Consider the following 16,262-nt stretch of genomic DNA (forward strand, 5'->3'; position numbering starts at 1 on the left):
GACAACCACCTTCCTCTGCGAATCAGAATGTCAAATCCTGCCATGCCAATTCCAGCACAGGCGTGCTATTAGGAACTGCTCGCGTACACATTCACCATAATGGTACCGACTTCTCCGCGAGGGCATTAATTGATTCTGGGTCTGAATGTTCCTTTATAACTGAAAGACTGAAACGCAGAATCAATTTGCCAGCGAGGAAAATGTATGCCCATGTTTCAGGCATCACAAATGCGGTGTCAGCTCAGGTGAAAGAAGCATCCAACATCGAATTACGTTCACCAGTGGATCCCTGCTTCAGCCTGACTACACCCGTACTAGTTCTAGCGAAACTCACTGGGAATCTTCCATCCTGCGATATCAACGCAACGACTATGCAGGCATACCCAGACTTGGTTTTGGCAGACAAGAGGTTCTACGTCAACGAAGACGTAGACCTCATACTTGGCGGAGACATATATCCCCAAATTATAATGAAGGGTATAAAAAAGAATGTGCTAAACACACTGTTAGCCCAAGAGACAGTGTTCGGTTAGATACTGACCGGTCCTATCGAATCACCGAATCCAACGAAGAGCATTATGTCTTTCTACAACGAGGTTGCATTAGACAACGAACTCAAAGCTTTCTGGGAGGTAGAAAATGTACCCAAAAATAAAATATTAAATGAGGATGAAAGGTACTGCGAACAACTATTTAAAGAAACAACGCAGTGAAGTGAGAATGGAAGGTACACCGTGTCACTACCATTCCGGCAGGATTACCCTAAAAATATTAACTTAGGACCATCCCTGAAGCGTGCATGCTCTCAATTCTTCCAGAATGAGGGGCGGCTAATAAAAAACCCAGACTTAGGTAAAGAGTATGTTCGAGTGTTGTCAGAATATGAAACGCTCGGACATATGAGAAAATTAAAAAAGAATATCCCATCCGACGATTCGGATCATTACTTCCTGCCCCACCACGCCGTTATTAAAGCGGAAAGTACCACTACAAAGGTACGCGTCGTATTCAATGCCTCGAGCCCTACGGCCAACGGTAATAGCTTAAATGATATTCTACTCCCAGGCCCAGTTCTACAAGCCGATCTACCCATCCTTATCTTACGATGGAGACTATACCGTTTTGTCTTCAATAGCGACATCGAAAAGATGTATCGTCAAATTTGGGTGAACGAAAATCACACCAAATTTCAACGCATTGTATATCGCACTTCCCCGAATGACCCTATTAGTCTCTACGAATTAAAGACGGTTACCTTCGGAGTGAATTGCGCGCCATATCTCGCTATAAGAACGCTCCTACAACTAGCAGACGACGTCTCAAGTTCACACCCTACAGCGGCTAGCATATTGCGAGAATACATGTATGTAGATGACGTGTTAGCAGTTAGACATACGATCACATCGACCATTAAAGCCAGAGATGAAATTCGTCAAGTCCTACACTCCGCGGGCTTTCCACTTCGCAAATGGAGATCCAATTCAGAGGACATTCTAAGGGACATCCCCAAAGCAGACCTGCTCAGTGAAAACTTCCTGGCCTTCGAAGATACCAGTTCAGTTAAAGCATTAGGAATTCGATGGAATGCCCTCTCCAATTTATTTTATTTTAAAGCAGGGACGCTGGACAACCCGGAAAACATTACCAAGAGAGCGATACTATCAGCAATCGCCAAACTTTTCGATCCATTGGGATGGCTGGCACCAATGGTCATTGTGGCAAAAATACTGATGCAGAGTATTTGGTTGGAAGGCATCGCTTGGGACGAACCAGTATCTACCAGTATGCTGGAACGATGGAAAACCTTCACCGACCAATACAATGAAATCGATAAAATCAGGACACCTAGATGGGTCAACTTTTCTCCAGGAACCGACATCGAGATCCACGGATTCTGTGACGCATCCGAAAAGGCTTACGCAGCAGCCGTTTACATGCGCGTCAAATGGGATGATAATGTCTGCACAAACCTGCTTCTGGCCAAAACCCGAGTAGCCCCAGTGAAAACTCTCTCTCTTCCACGATTGGAACTTTGCGGAGCCGTGCTGTTAGCGGAAATCACCGAATAAATTTTCACGAATCTCAAGTTGGGACCAGTGAAAGTGCACCTGTGGACGGATTCAACGATCATCCTCGCATGGATAAGGAAACCGCCCTGTTCCTGGTCAACCTTCGTCGCACATCGGATCACCAAGATCATCGACATGGTCGGACTGGTTGCACGTGAACTCGGAATCTAATCCAGCGTATCTAGGAAGCAGAGGACTACTTGCATCAGAGTTGGTCAACAATTCGTTGTGGTGGCAGGGACCTTCTTGGCTGCAAGAAGACAATTCCCACTGGCCAGCACAAGAGACCGAATACAAAACGTCCGTTGAGGAGAAGAGGGCACAAACATATGCCACGCAAGGGTAGATCAGGTAGATATTCTCGACCGTTTTTCAAATTTACCCAGGGCTTTAAAGGTTCTATCCTATGTTAGGAGATTTTATAAACGAAATCACCCAAAAACTAAAGCAATGTTCCACGAAAGGTCGTGTATAATCTCAGCCGATAAGATTAAGGCAACGACTCAAGCATTAATACGAGTGTTTAGGCAGGATGCCTAACTTTTTCCGCATCTGTCTGCGATCCCCCCAATGAAACCCTGCGAATCGACACTCGATACTCGAATTAATTTGTAACCACCCACACCATCACCGCCACCTGCATGTGCATGCGTGTGTACGTGTATGTGTGTTTTTTGTCAGCACTCATGCATATGCATGTCGGGGTTGATGTGTGGGTGCCTTTCCCCTCCAAAACGGAGGATTTTGCGGGTCAACGGTTGTAGCTTGCTATACAACCGGCCTCTTGGATTCTAACCGCCAACCAGCACGCATCTGCCGCCAACGATATCCACTGTTTTCAAGAATATATTCAGGTAATATTGTAACCAGGTTATATATATATTCACATAATAAATTACATCCATTATAACGAAAAATCTCGTCTACTTTCTTATTTCTCTATTTCCACACGCATATTCCCACTGAGATCGACCCGGTGCGCCCACCTCTCGCAAAGATCAGACGCACCCCGGCCGAACATTTGGTCCTATCTCACCAGGAATTGGAAACAGCACCTTAACAATACAGTCCACATCACAAGATACCATAGCTGACCGCACACACTTCAGAATTCCTAACATAAAATTTAGCCGGAGAATTTTTGCCACAACCACAAAAAGTCTATTATTTCATACCAGTGTGCAAAACACTGAGAGATCAAGCCATCTTGCCACATCAGCGACAGTATAAGAATCACCAAAAAAGTTCAAAGAAAGTGCAATATTTCTTGCCACAATTTTTTTGGTTATAAAAAATAAGTAAAACCGAGTAAAAAATAAATATTCTCAGTGCCACACGCGTAGTGATTTGGTATTAAGTGCGAAAAGTGTAAACAATTAGTGACGAAAAGAAGGAGAAGTCCAAATGCGTAACATTAACGCTTTTAATTTCTTGTGACTATCTGGCCTGTCCCCCCACCAGCGGTAAGGCTCTCCGGACACAGCACAAGGAAGAGGTACACATAACCTCACTTTCACAGAAAATTTCACGCCATTCGATTTAAATTTTCTTTTTGCATCACTTTAGTTTCACTAGTTTCTTAATAAATTTTCGCACAAGATTTATTACACGTTTTTACACTTTTCGTCGAGTTCATACCAGTGCGCGCACTTATTATACAATACAATCAAACTTGGAAGTGGCGAGTGGCCCCCTTTATTTACACAAAAGACATTGGTGTCGCTTCCCCCTGCTCCATGTTTTACAGCACAAATAATCTGCAAAGTCAGACAAAAATAAACAAATTAAAAGTAATAATCAATTCTGCGTAATTTAATAGTTGTTGGTTGGGTGATTCGCTCAGGTTTTCAAGTTTTATATCCCTTGATTAATTCGCTTTCCACTTTTCAACCATGAACATGGACTCTTACATTAGATTGGCCGATCGAATAATCGAATTCTAGGCCGATTTTAATGATATCAATGCGGCTCTGCACACTGTACACACTCTTGCAATACAGCAAAAAGAGTTGCAAGCTAAGTGGGAAAAAGCAGAGAACGCCCTAGAGGAGTTGCTTGGCTCTGACACGCTCGACGCAAAGAAAATTGCAGCGGTCAAGATCAAGCATAAAGCTGCATATGCCGTATTCTTGCGATGCATGTCGAACATGGCTGAACTTCAAGGCAAATTGAAACAGGAAAGAGATAGTCAGGTTCGACCTGAAGGAGAGCGTGCGCGCGAACACAATATCCGCCTGCCAGCTTGTGATACTGAGGTGTTCAAGGGCGACTACCTATCTTGGCCAACGTTTCGTGACCTGTTCACGGCCATATACAAAAACAACAGTCGCCTAAGCCCGGTAGAAAAGTTGTTCCACCTCAATCAGAAAACTCAAGGTGAGGCAAAGGACATCGTCAAGAAATGTCCCTTGACAAATGAAGGCTTCGAAACAGCCTGGAAAAACCTATGTGAGAGATACGAGAATAAGCGGATTCTCGTAAACTCACAACTACAAATTTTGTTTAATCTAAAAAAGATAGATAGCGAGTGCGGCAGCTCTATCAAAACCTTACAGCGCGACATAAATAATTGCTTGGCATCTTTAAAAACACATCAGATCGATGTTTCAAATTGGGATGCGATTATTACCTATTTATGTTCGACAAAATTACCTGAAAATACGTTGGCTCTATGGGAGCAGAGCATTGACCACAAGACGGACATATCCAAGTGGGAGGATATGGACAAATTCTTGTCAAATCGTTTCCAGACACTTGAAACCGTGTCTGGTTTTACAGGGAATGCCACTTCTAAAGTGCAAAAATCAAACACGTCGCGCCAGTCGACGGAAAACCCTACAAAAAGACTTGGTGCTTTTCAAACCAAAGTAACCAAGCAAACAACAAAATCAATGTGTAAAATGTGCAAATCTACGGAGCACAGATTACGCAACTGTTCACGTTTTTGCGATTTAAACCCGGTAGAAAGGATTAAATCCGTCAAATCCACAAATGGCTGCCTGAATTGTTTATCCCCAGGACACACAGTGACGAGGTGCACCAGTTCATACAACTGTTCCAAATGCCACTCTCGTCACCACACGCTCCTGCATGCGGACACACTTCAGCAATCGGCGGTACGAAATCCCTTCAAAGGTGCGGATAATGCCCCATCAACTTCGGCACAGTAAGGAAAAGACAGGAATCGGGACAACCACCTTCCTCTGCGAATCAGAATGTCAAATCCTGCCATGCCAATTCCAGCACAGGCGTGCTATTAGGAACTGCTCGCGTACACATTCACCATAATGGTACCGACTTCTCCGCGAGGGCATTAATTGATTCTGGGTCTGAATGTTCCTTTATAACTGAAAGACTGAAACGCAGAATCAATTTGCCAGCGAGGAAAATGTATGCCCATGTTTCAGGCATCACAAATGCGGTGTCAGCTCAGGTGAAAGAAGCATCCAACATCGAATTACATTCACCAGTGGATCCCTGCTTTAGCCTGACTACACCCGTACTAGTTCTAGCGAAACTCACTGGGAATCTTCCATCCTGCGATATCAACGCAACGACTATGCAGGCATACCCAGACTTGGTTTTGGCAGACAAGAGGTTCTACGTCAACGAAGACGTAGACCTCATACTTGGCGGAGACATATATCCCCAAATTATAATGAAGGGTATAAAAAAGAATGTGCTAAACACACTCTTAGCCCAAGAGACAGTGTTCGGTTAGATACTGACCGGTCCTATCGAATCACCGAATCCAACGAAGAGCATTATGTCTTTCTACAACGAGGTTGCGTTAGACAACGAACTCAAAGCTTTCTGGGAGGTAGAAAATGTACCCAAAAATAAAATATTAAATGAGGATGAAAGGTACTGCGAACAACTATTTAAAGAAACAACGCAGTGAAGTGAGAATGGAAGGTACACCGTGTTACTACCATTCCGGCAGGATTACCCTAAAAATATTAACTTAGGACCATCCCTGAAGCGTGCATGCTCTCAATTCTTCCAGAATGAGGGGCGGCTAATAAAAAACCCAGACTTAGGTAAAGAGTATGTTCGAGTGTTGTCAGAATATGAAACGCTCGGACATATGAGAAAATTAAAAAAGAATATCCCATCCGACGATTCGGATCATTACTTCCTGCCCCACCACGCCGTTATTAAAGCGGAAAGTACCACTACAAAGGTACGCGTCGTATTCAATGCCTCGAGCCCTACGGCCAACGGTAATAGCTTAAATGATATTCTACTCCCAGGCCCAGTTCTACAAGCCGATCTACCCATCCTTATCTTACGATGGAGACTATACCGTTTTGTCTTCAATAGCGACATCGAAAAGATGTATCGTCAAATTTGGGTGAACGAAAATCACACCAAATTTCAACGCATTGTATATCGCACTTCCCCGAATGACCCTATTAGTCTCTACGAATTAAAGACGGTTACCTTCGGAGTGAATTGCGCGCCATATCTCGCTATAAGAACGCTCCTACAACTAGCAGACGACGTCTCAAGTTCACACCCTACAGCGGCTAGCATATTGCGAGAATACATGTATGTAGATGACGTGTTAGCAGTTAGACATACGATCACATCGACCATTAAAGCCAGAGATGAAATTCGTCAAGTCCTACACTCCGCGGGCTTTCCACTTCGCAAATGGACATCCAATTCAGAGGACATTCTAAGGGACATCCCCAAAGCAGACTTGCTCAGTGAAAACTTCCTGGCCTTCGAAGATACCAGTTCAGTTAAAGCATTAGGAATTCGATGGAATGCCCTCTCCAATTTATTTTATTTTAAAGCAGGGACGCTGGACAACCCGGAAAACATTACCAAGAGAGCGATACTATCAGCAATCGCCAAACTTTTCGATCCATTGGGATGGCTGGCACCAATGGTCATTGTGGCAAAAATACTGATGCAGAGTATTTGGTTGGAAGGCATCGCTTGGGACGAACCAGTATCTACCAGTACGCTGGAACGATGGAAAACCTTCACCGACCAATACCATGAAATCGATAAAATCAGGATACCTAGATGGGTCAACTTTTCTCCAGGAACCGACATCGAGATCCACGGATTCTGTGACGCATCCGAAAAGGCTTACGCAGCAGCCGTTTACATGCGCGTCAAATGGGATGATAATGTCTGCACAAACCTGCTTCTGGCCAAAACCCGAGTAGCCCCAGTGAAAACTCTCTCTCTTCCACGATTGGAACTTTGCGGAGCCGTGCTGTTAGCGGAAATCACCGAATAAATTTTCACGAATCTCAAGTTGGGACCAGTGAAAGTGCACCTGTGGACGGATTCAACGATCATCCTCGCATGGATAAGGAAACCGCCCTGTTCCTGGTCAACCTTCGTCGCACATCGGATCACCAAGATCATCGACATGGTCGGACATAAGGACTGGTTGCACGTGAACTCAGAGTCCAACCCAGCAGATTTAAGTAGCAGAGGATTTCCTGCGTCTGAATTGGTCAACAATTCGTTGTGGTGGCAGGGACCTTCTTGGCTGCAAGAAGACGCTTCCCAATGGCCAGCACAAGAAAGTGACTACATCACCTCCGTAGAGGAAAAGAGGGCAAAGACCTGCGCAACAACAACCGTAAATCCTACCGATATTCTTCAACGCTTTTCCGACCTACCTAGGGCTCTACGGGTCTTATCATACGTTATAAGGTTCTACCGAAGAACCCACCCCGAAACAAAAAATTCATTCCAGGTCATGTCGCACTTAATCTCCCTGATGAAATTAAGGCCACTACACGACTTTTAATTAAAATCTATCAGAAACAACATTATAGTTCCGAATATAATGATCTAAAGGCCGGAAAACCAATTTCAGGGAAAAGTGCAATACTCTCACTTAATCCCTACCTATACCAACATGGCGTCATTCGAGTAGGAGGGCGACTCGGGGCGTCAAAGGACTTAGCCTTTAATGAACGCCACCCAATCCTCCTCCCATACAACTGCCGGCTATCCCGTCTGACAGTCCTAATGTTTCATCAACAAAGTCTGCATTGGGAAAACCAACTCATGTTACGTCTGATACGCACCCAATATTGGATACCTAACATCAAAACCATGACTAGGGCAACCATTCATAATTGCAAAACCTGCACTATTCACCGAAAACAGGCGCAGTCCCAACTTATGGGTACCCTTCCCTGCGAACGGACTACTTTTACCCGCGCGTTCACCAATACCGGGGTAGACTTTGCGGGGCCTTTCGACATCAAAAGCTACCGCGGTAGGGGATGTCGACTGTCAAAAGGCTACGTATGCCTTTTTGTCTGTTTCTCCACTAAGGCCATCCACTTAGAAGCCACTAGTGACCTTAGTACTCCATGCTTTCTCGCAGCCTTTGCGCGTTTTATCGCGAGAAGAGGATGTCCGAAAAACATCTACTCCGACAATGGTACAAACTTTGTCGGGGCATCAAGATCTTTACCATCCGAGTTTAAAGCCTTCCTGGCAGAAAGCCGAGATAAAACAGTCTCAAGGTACAATCATCAAGCATTAAGCTGGCATTTTATTCCCGCTGCTGCTCCACATATGGGCGGCTTGTGCGAGGCGGGAGTGAAGAGCTTCAAAAGCCACTTCAAAAAGATCGCGTCTCCCCATAAGTACAACATGGAGGAGTTCCAAACCCTTTTGTGCAGGATTGAGGCGTGCCTCAACTCGCGCCCACTCAGTCCAGGGTCGAATGACCCAACGGATCTGGAACCACTAACCCCAGGACATTTCCTAATGGGCAGCCACCTAGTGGCTCCACCAGAACCAGATGCTAGTGAAAGCTCTGCCTCGATGATAAATCGGTGGTAGAAACTCAAAGCCCTCCATCATACTTTCTGCAAGCGATGGAAGGTGGAATATCTATCCGAACTTCAAAAACGAGTGAAGTGGAAGCATCCCAAAGAAAACATACAAGTGGAGATCTCGCCGTCCTCAAAGAGGACAACTTATCTCCCAACGAATGGAGGTTAGGTAGAGTCGTCAACGTACACCCCGGCGAAGATGATCGAGTACGCGTAGTCGACCTCAAAACCGAGAAGGGTCAAGTCAGACGACCTTTGGTCAAACTGATCCTTCTTCCACCGGAAGATATGGATTGCGAGAAGGCGACGCGCTCCTAACAATCCCTCCGTTCCTCCATATCCCTCCCTTCAAAAGAAAATCAAACCCGGCTCTCGTTCACCCGAAACGAGGCCAAACAACAACCCTAATGCAGTTCCCCCATCTGCCACAAAACCACTTATTTTTTCCTTTTTTCAAGAAAATCCCCAAATTCACTCGCTCACCCCGAGCGAGGACACCAGAAATCTTCCCACTCACTCGTTCTCCCATAACTAGGATACCAGAACAACCCTAATGCAGATCCCCCATCTGCCACCAAGCACTTATTTTTAATTCTCAAAGGCGAGGTCACCAGAAGCCCTAACGCTATCTGCCAAAGAATACAAAGGCCTTCATCCTATTGTATTTACAATTTTCAAAACAAACCCAAATTCACTCGCTATCCCATAACGAGGACAACAGAAAAACCTACCGCAGAAGGGCGAACCGCTCTGCCACAGAAAACAGCTGCACTCGTTACCGCGCAACGAGGCACATCGCAAGCCTACCGCGGATAAGAAAACTCATCTGCCCCCGATATTAGCAGGGTTAAATTCCTTATACTTTTAGAAATTTGAATGAAGTCAATTCGAATATTCTAGGACAGCACTTGAATGGAGAAAACTGATGGCAAACTGATATAGGGGCATGCAAATGGGCTGTGTAATTGGTAATAATTTGAACCTAGCAACATAAGTTTGTATGTTGTAATTTGCTTCGAATATTAAGTTAACTGAAAATATGTACTATTGATTATGTATTACAATACGTTTTAGCAATAGCTTCAAGCAAATTGTCACTAAAAAACAAACAAATACATAAGTGCTGGTAACATTATCCAGCATTTGGCACACACACGCAACAATTTCCTATTGCTTTCATATATGCATTTAATTAACTCAAAACTAAATATGCTAAACTTTCTGGAATCAAAGTTGCCCTAATCCATATTTATACCTCCCACCTTAGTACTGCTGCTGATGCCGCCAAAATTTGTGGCATTTCAATATACGAAAAGTATTGGAAGATATATATGTTGAAAGGAATTGGGGAAATTCAGAATTTAATCACCTACGTGCTGAGGGTAGGTGGAAGATGAAGGGTGTGTACGTACACAAATGCGAACATATAGAACTATATGGGCATCTACATTAGTAGTAATTCAAAGTTTAAACTCACCCTCTTTTTTTTGTTCATTGATTCATAGATCCCTTTTGTGAATGGATATGTATCTCGTTCCATCACCAGATAAATTCGGTACTTCCTGATCCATGCTTTCATACACCTTCATTCGTGTCATAACGTCCGCAATGAGTTGTGGATGCAAATAAGCGTCACGTAAATTATACTGAGGTAAATGACACCTAGTTTTATGGAAAATGAAATATGAGGTTTTCCATCGCACATCTTCATTTATGTAAATACGTTATATCATCTATGAAAGCTCAAACCACATATAAAACGTTTTCCACCATAGAAGGGTTGGCTGGAGCTTTCACCGACGATATTTTAGACTACAAGTTATACTACCAATGAGCTCCTGTTAATGAAGTTGGTTGAGAAACCACATTTTCATTTAATAAATATTGTATCAAGTCCTTCATTCTTATTGTATATGAGTAACTTAATTACAGTCACGCGGTATATATTCCCAGCTAAAACATCTACTTTGTTTTTGCGATTGGTGTCCAAATGTGCAATAAAATTTTCCAAGAAATTCATGGAGCCTTCGGTAGACACATAAAGTGAATAGTCTACAGCCAAAATCGTATTTGAAGCTGTTAAAAGAAATGGTGATCTGCAAAGACTATATAACCCAATATTTAGGTCACCTCGGATTTTTTCCTGATCCTCAATATAACTGGGTGTTGCAGATTATTTCCAGTACGTATTATAGTGTGAACCGTCGCTGGATATTGTTTTTGCAAATTTCCCACACCCAACTCTGTCAAACTTTGCAGGCTAGTTAAGCACTTCGATTTCCGAGTTTTTTTTGGTTGCTGTAAAAGATATTTCAGTGTTTATAAATTCATGAAAAATGGCACGTAAAAGAATTCTTAAAAACTATTGCTTAAATGTATTAACAGCACCGCCCTCAATATAACGATACGGCCTAGCGCGTATACGCATTGCAAATGCCTTTATATAATACTTTTCACGATGATACTCCACAGGATTGTAGAGCGGGCCCTCTGTTTCCAAAATCTATCCAAACTGTACATAGTGCGTACAAGTTGTGTCGCCAACAAAGCCAAATGATGCTTCAACAAGCTTTGAGTTAAAGAATTCGTCCAAAATTCCATTGTTTTCACAGCGGCACTGTTCATGCCATTATGCTGCCCATTCCCATAAATGCATATAGACCAAAGCGGGCTCTCTGCAGGAAAGTTACTACCTATACTTACATGACATTCCAGTTTAGCTGATCCACGTATAACAATGGCGCGATAAAAAAGATGAGTACTATTGACGAGCTCCAAATTGACGTTAGGTGCAGATGCAATATACTCCTCATAGCTAAGTGAAGTCCATTGTACAAGGCTGCAAGCAGAACGTGTAGTGGGTAAACATTCTTCCTTCAAGTATAAATCAATTTGCTTTTGAACCAGTGCACGTATTTGTTTAATCAAATTCAAGCGAGATCTCCAGAATTGTTGTATGCATTTTCAGAGTGCTGGTATCATTTTTTGTAACTTTGGTTACTCAGCTTGCATCGCGGCTGTAACAGTGAGCGATGTGTCATCGATGTTATTAACGACTTCTATGCAACACATTGACTGCAGCCAACGATAGGGACGTCCATATTCCTTCGTACTTAAATGATCCAAACATTCTTTTGGTGTCATGCTAATATGTTTCAACTCATCTTCACCGCCAGGCACGGGTATCGTATCACCCAAATCGTTGTCACACAAATATTTCAATGCGTCTTGTGTGAGCGCTGCATCAACAAAACTTTGTTCAACATCACTTAAGCTTACCACTGTAGCTGCCGTTACAAATCCTAAACGCCTGAAATAACGTAGCTTCATTACTATAGATTCCTCCATACTTTTGGCGTTATTACCAATTGTAATTCGTACTTCAAGTGGATGACGCTACACAAGCTATTGCAACTTCCATTCCTTATCCATTGGTACTAGCGGTGCATCTTTTAGTGGACGCGTAGCTTTCAACAACGTACGCAAGGATGGTGCAAATGATGGTAATTTCTCGGTCTCTAGTACAATTTCCCTAAATACTTGATGAGTGGTATTCAGTAATTCTTTGCACTGTGCAGCTGATTGTTCGTGGAATAAATTCTGCAAATGCAAACGATTACTATCTACTCGGACCTTTTCACGATGCAGATCTTCTCGTTCAGAACGTAGGCTGTCTTTAATCATGCGATTGGTTGACCTTTTTGATCAAAACAAATAGCAGTCCGCTCGCGTTCCCCCAAGCCATTCTTCATTTTGAGTACATTATCGAAGATGATGCGTAGTGTTTCGAAACCTTTATGCAAGGATTCCGCCATTTAACAAAAATTTTATAACCGATTCATACAAAAAAAAAATATATATACTGCACACAATTCAGCCGTATAAAATTTGTTTTGGATTGCGCAATTCTCGGTAAGTCCAGTAGCACAATCAACTGCGGAGTACTGTCAAAAATTATCATAACATTACCACCCTGACCCAGAGCTTTAGATGAAGCCGGAAATTGTGACTGACGTGAATTTAGTAACATTTTTTGCATTCGGCTATGCGATGGTGCAATTTATGTATTTCTCCAACTTGTTGACATTTTTTGGCAAATTTCCTCAGGATATTTAATGTCAACTTGTTCCCGAGGTGTCTTATGGAGAAACATTCCCTCTTTAATACTTGTATTTGATCGATTAATGCTACCAAAGCTGGTGCACCCATTTTGGCGGCGAAGTAACAAAGGCATACTATAATACAACGTACATATTTGGTAGTCTTTGATAACGATAGGCGTTGAAAGAGCAATGCAAATATCTGGCGCATATTAGGTTGTAATTGGTCGGCGGGATAATAGGCGAGCAAATTTTGTATAAGATAGAAACCCTCATGATCATTCGATTTTGAGGCAATCATTTTTTGGAAAATGCCTAAGACAGCGTTCAAGTTCTAAGATTTGCGAAGAACCTGGCCTAATAAACGCCGTTATCAAACGTACAAGTGGCGTAACATTTCCTGGCTGATCCCACAAACCTGGCACCAACAAACAAGGAAAAAGTGCCCAGTATGGCTCGGGTATAGTGCCGCTGCCCTCGCGTATTTCTAACAATAGCGAAAACATTTGAAAAAAAAAAAAACATAAGGCATAAATTCCAATATGTCTTGTTGCAATATGCCTTGTAAAACAGGAAATCCTGCTTCTTCAAGGGAACTAACCGCTGCTAGCTCTGGTTTGCACACGCTTTTTTATTGCCAGTATAGCGTTTCAAAGAGGTAGTGATTAAAATGCAGTTTTGTGCACAGCATATTATACAAATAGCAAAACCTGCAAAGAAAAAGAAAAGAAAGTCCATTAATACAAATGCATAAATGGGCATCGCAAACAAGGTGACAACTGACGGCGCGGCCGACGCCGCAGTTTGAGCACCCCTTTTGCGATGCCGGTAACCAAGAAAATAAAAAAAGGGAACGACACACCAAACCAATAATTCCCTGGATCACGCCAACCGCCTGCATCCATCACCAGTCACCTGAAAATAAAAAGAATATTAATTAATAACTTAAAATAAAAGAATACACCAAATGAACAAATCTTAAAATTCACTTACTATTTGCCTCCTCCAGTAGCCATGCATCTTACTCCAAGCGCCGTAGTCAAAGAATTGAAAGAACGAAAAAAATCATTAGATTTTTTTTACCGTTTCTTTCAATTCATCGGAATTTTACATTCTATACACGGGTGTGTATGAATGTTCATTTGTTTTGTCTTTTGCCGTTGGCATATTTGTAACCAACGTATGTACATATGTATGTATGTATGCCTACTTGGTTCGGCATATCCTATTAGTGCTGCATCAAATGACGCACACTGATACCGAAAACCCGCAAAAGGAACAAAATCGGGATCGGGTTTTTTGACCCGGGCAGTCCCAAAACATACTTACGCACAAAAAATAAAGGCAAAAACGTGCGCGGATTTTTTAAAGAGGAAAATGTTGGTAGAAAAAAAAATGAAAGTAGTAGTAGTTGGTAGATTTTTTTTACCAAGAAAACATAGATACAGTTCATATTTGTACCAAACAATTAATAATTTATTCTCAAACAAATAACACGCATTTCAAGGAAATGATACTTTAAAACACGTAAACAAGACAAAATTACTTGCACATTTCTATATACCTATGTACATAGCTTATGCCTATACGATACTCACTTTTTTCCTGTATCATGAGTGCGAGATACTGACAAACATGCACCAAAACGTCTAATCACAACAACAATATTCCAAAATACCAAAAACACTGCCACAAAATAACCGATTTCGGCATGTTATCGTTTGCGTAAAACTTTTTGTTTTTCTTCAAATTATTCACACAAAAAAAGGGCTATTTCTCTCATCAAAAATTTTTTTCTTGTTTAAATTTGTTCACAAATTTTTTCAAAAATTGACTGATTTGGTCAGTATCACTTCAAAAGGTTAGTTGGGTGGGCTCGGCAATTCAATACTTTAAAAATGATCGCAGTATACGTTTTCAGTGCGAAAATACCGAAATATTGGTAGAATCTAAGTTTTGGTGGCAGAAGTCGTAGAAGTAGTAGAAAATGAAAAATGGGTCAAAACTGTTGGTCACTCTACCAACGCGATAAAGTCCGTGCACTGACTGTCCATATACTTATACCAACGTATGTACATATACATGCCGAGTTTAAATGTACACTTTATTAGGGATGCATAAAAAGAGGCAAACGGGTACCCAAATATCCGTTTCTGGCAAATCGGTATCGGAGCCAACTACCCTTCTGGAACCGTGCCTTTTGCTAAAGGCCATCAATCAAACAGGACTGCAAGCGTACTTGGGGAAAAGTTGAAGAAATAAGCGAAGGGCAATACAAAAAAAAAAAAATGATTCATTCTACAAATTTTTCTCTTCGTCCAAAACATTATATAGCATACAATTTTGCTGTCCAAACATTTTTTTTGTGCGGGCAGGAAAGTTGTTGGGTTTTAGCACCAACAACACAAATAACAGCGACTCAGAAGAACCCACGCTATACACTTTCTACCCGGTTCGGTACCAGGATGTGCGAACCGAAAATCGTAAATGCTAATTTTTCTGCAGCACTAGTGTGCCCGTGGCTAACTAAAACGCTACCGGGTGACACAAAAATAAACAAAATAAGGCACTAAAGACCCGGGCACATAACGTGCGTGGAAAGAGCCATGCACAGGATGTCCGCCAAAGATGAATATTTTTATACTGCTACAGATGTTTGCCCCCTACGCACGCGCTACTAAAATTTCCCAAATCTCAACAATACAATTAGGGACCACTCGCCCCTGCACTTCGACAAGGACCCGACCTACTCAAACCCATTACATTCTTTTCAGAAAATGGGTCGTTTTGCCGCTTTGAAACGGAATGCCGCCGCGCACGCAGTGCGGTATTCATCTGAATGCCGAGTGTATCTTGGGCGACACCCTATCCGCTTATGCCCCATCTTTCGGGCAAAAAAGCCAGAAGAGCGCCTCTACGTAGCAATACGCGGAAGCTATTGCGGAAATTGTCTGGCCCCTGATCACCGCTCTAACGCGTGCCCAAGCCAAGGGCGATGTAAACGGTGCGGCGAGAAGCACCACACGATGCTACACATCGCTTCGATCGACGAGGAGGAGCAGCTACTCCGAGAAGCCCGCTCCAAACCATGGAGCGTCCAAGTGGAAGAGGAGCTAGATTCACCCCGAGAGCGGATAGACGACTCGATCTCTTTATATGCGTCGGACGCTGGAACGGAGACTGGACCTCTTCGTCCACCCCGAACTCATGATGCCAGCCGGACCGGAGCGGAGACGCGGTCTCTTCGCCCGACCACACCACTAACAGCC

At 42.8% G+C, this 16,262-nt stretch overlaps 1 pseudogene; it reads right to left on the reverse strand.

Moving 5' to 3' along the window:
- Positions 1-11,135: 11,135 nt before the first annotated feature.
- LOC137239825 (THO complex subunit 5-like) lies at positions 11,136-12,577 on the reverse strand (annotated as a pseudogene).
- Positions 12,578-16,262: the final 3,685 nt, after the last annotated feature.

The sequence above is a fragment of the Eurosta solidaginis genome, chromosome 1, assembly GCF_040869045.1.
Source record: "Eurosta solidaginis isolate ZX-2024a chromosome 1, ASM4086904v1, whole genome shotgun sequence".
Classification (NCBI taxonomy): domain Eukaryota; kingdom Metazoa; phylum Arthropoda; class Insecta; order Diptera; family Tephritidae; genus Eurosta; species Eurosta solidaginis.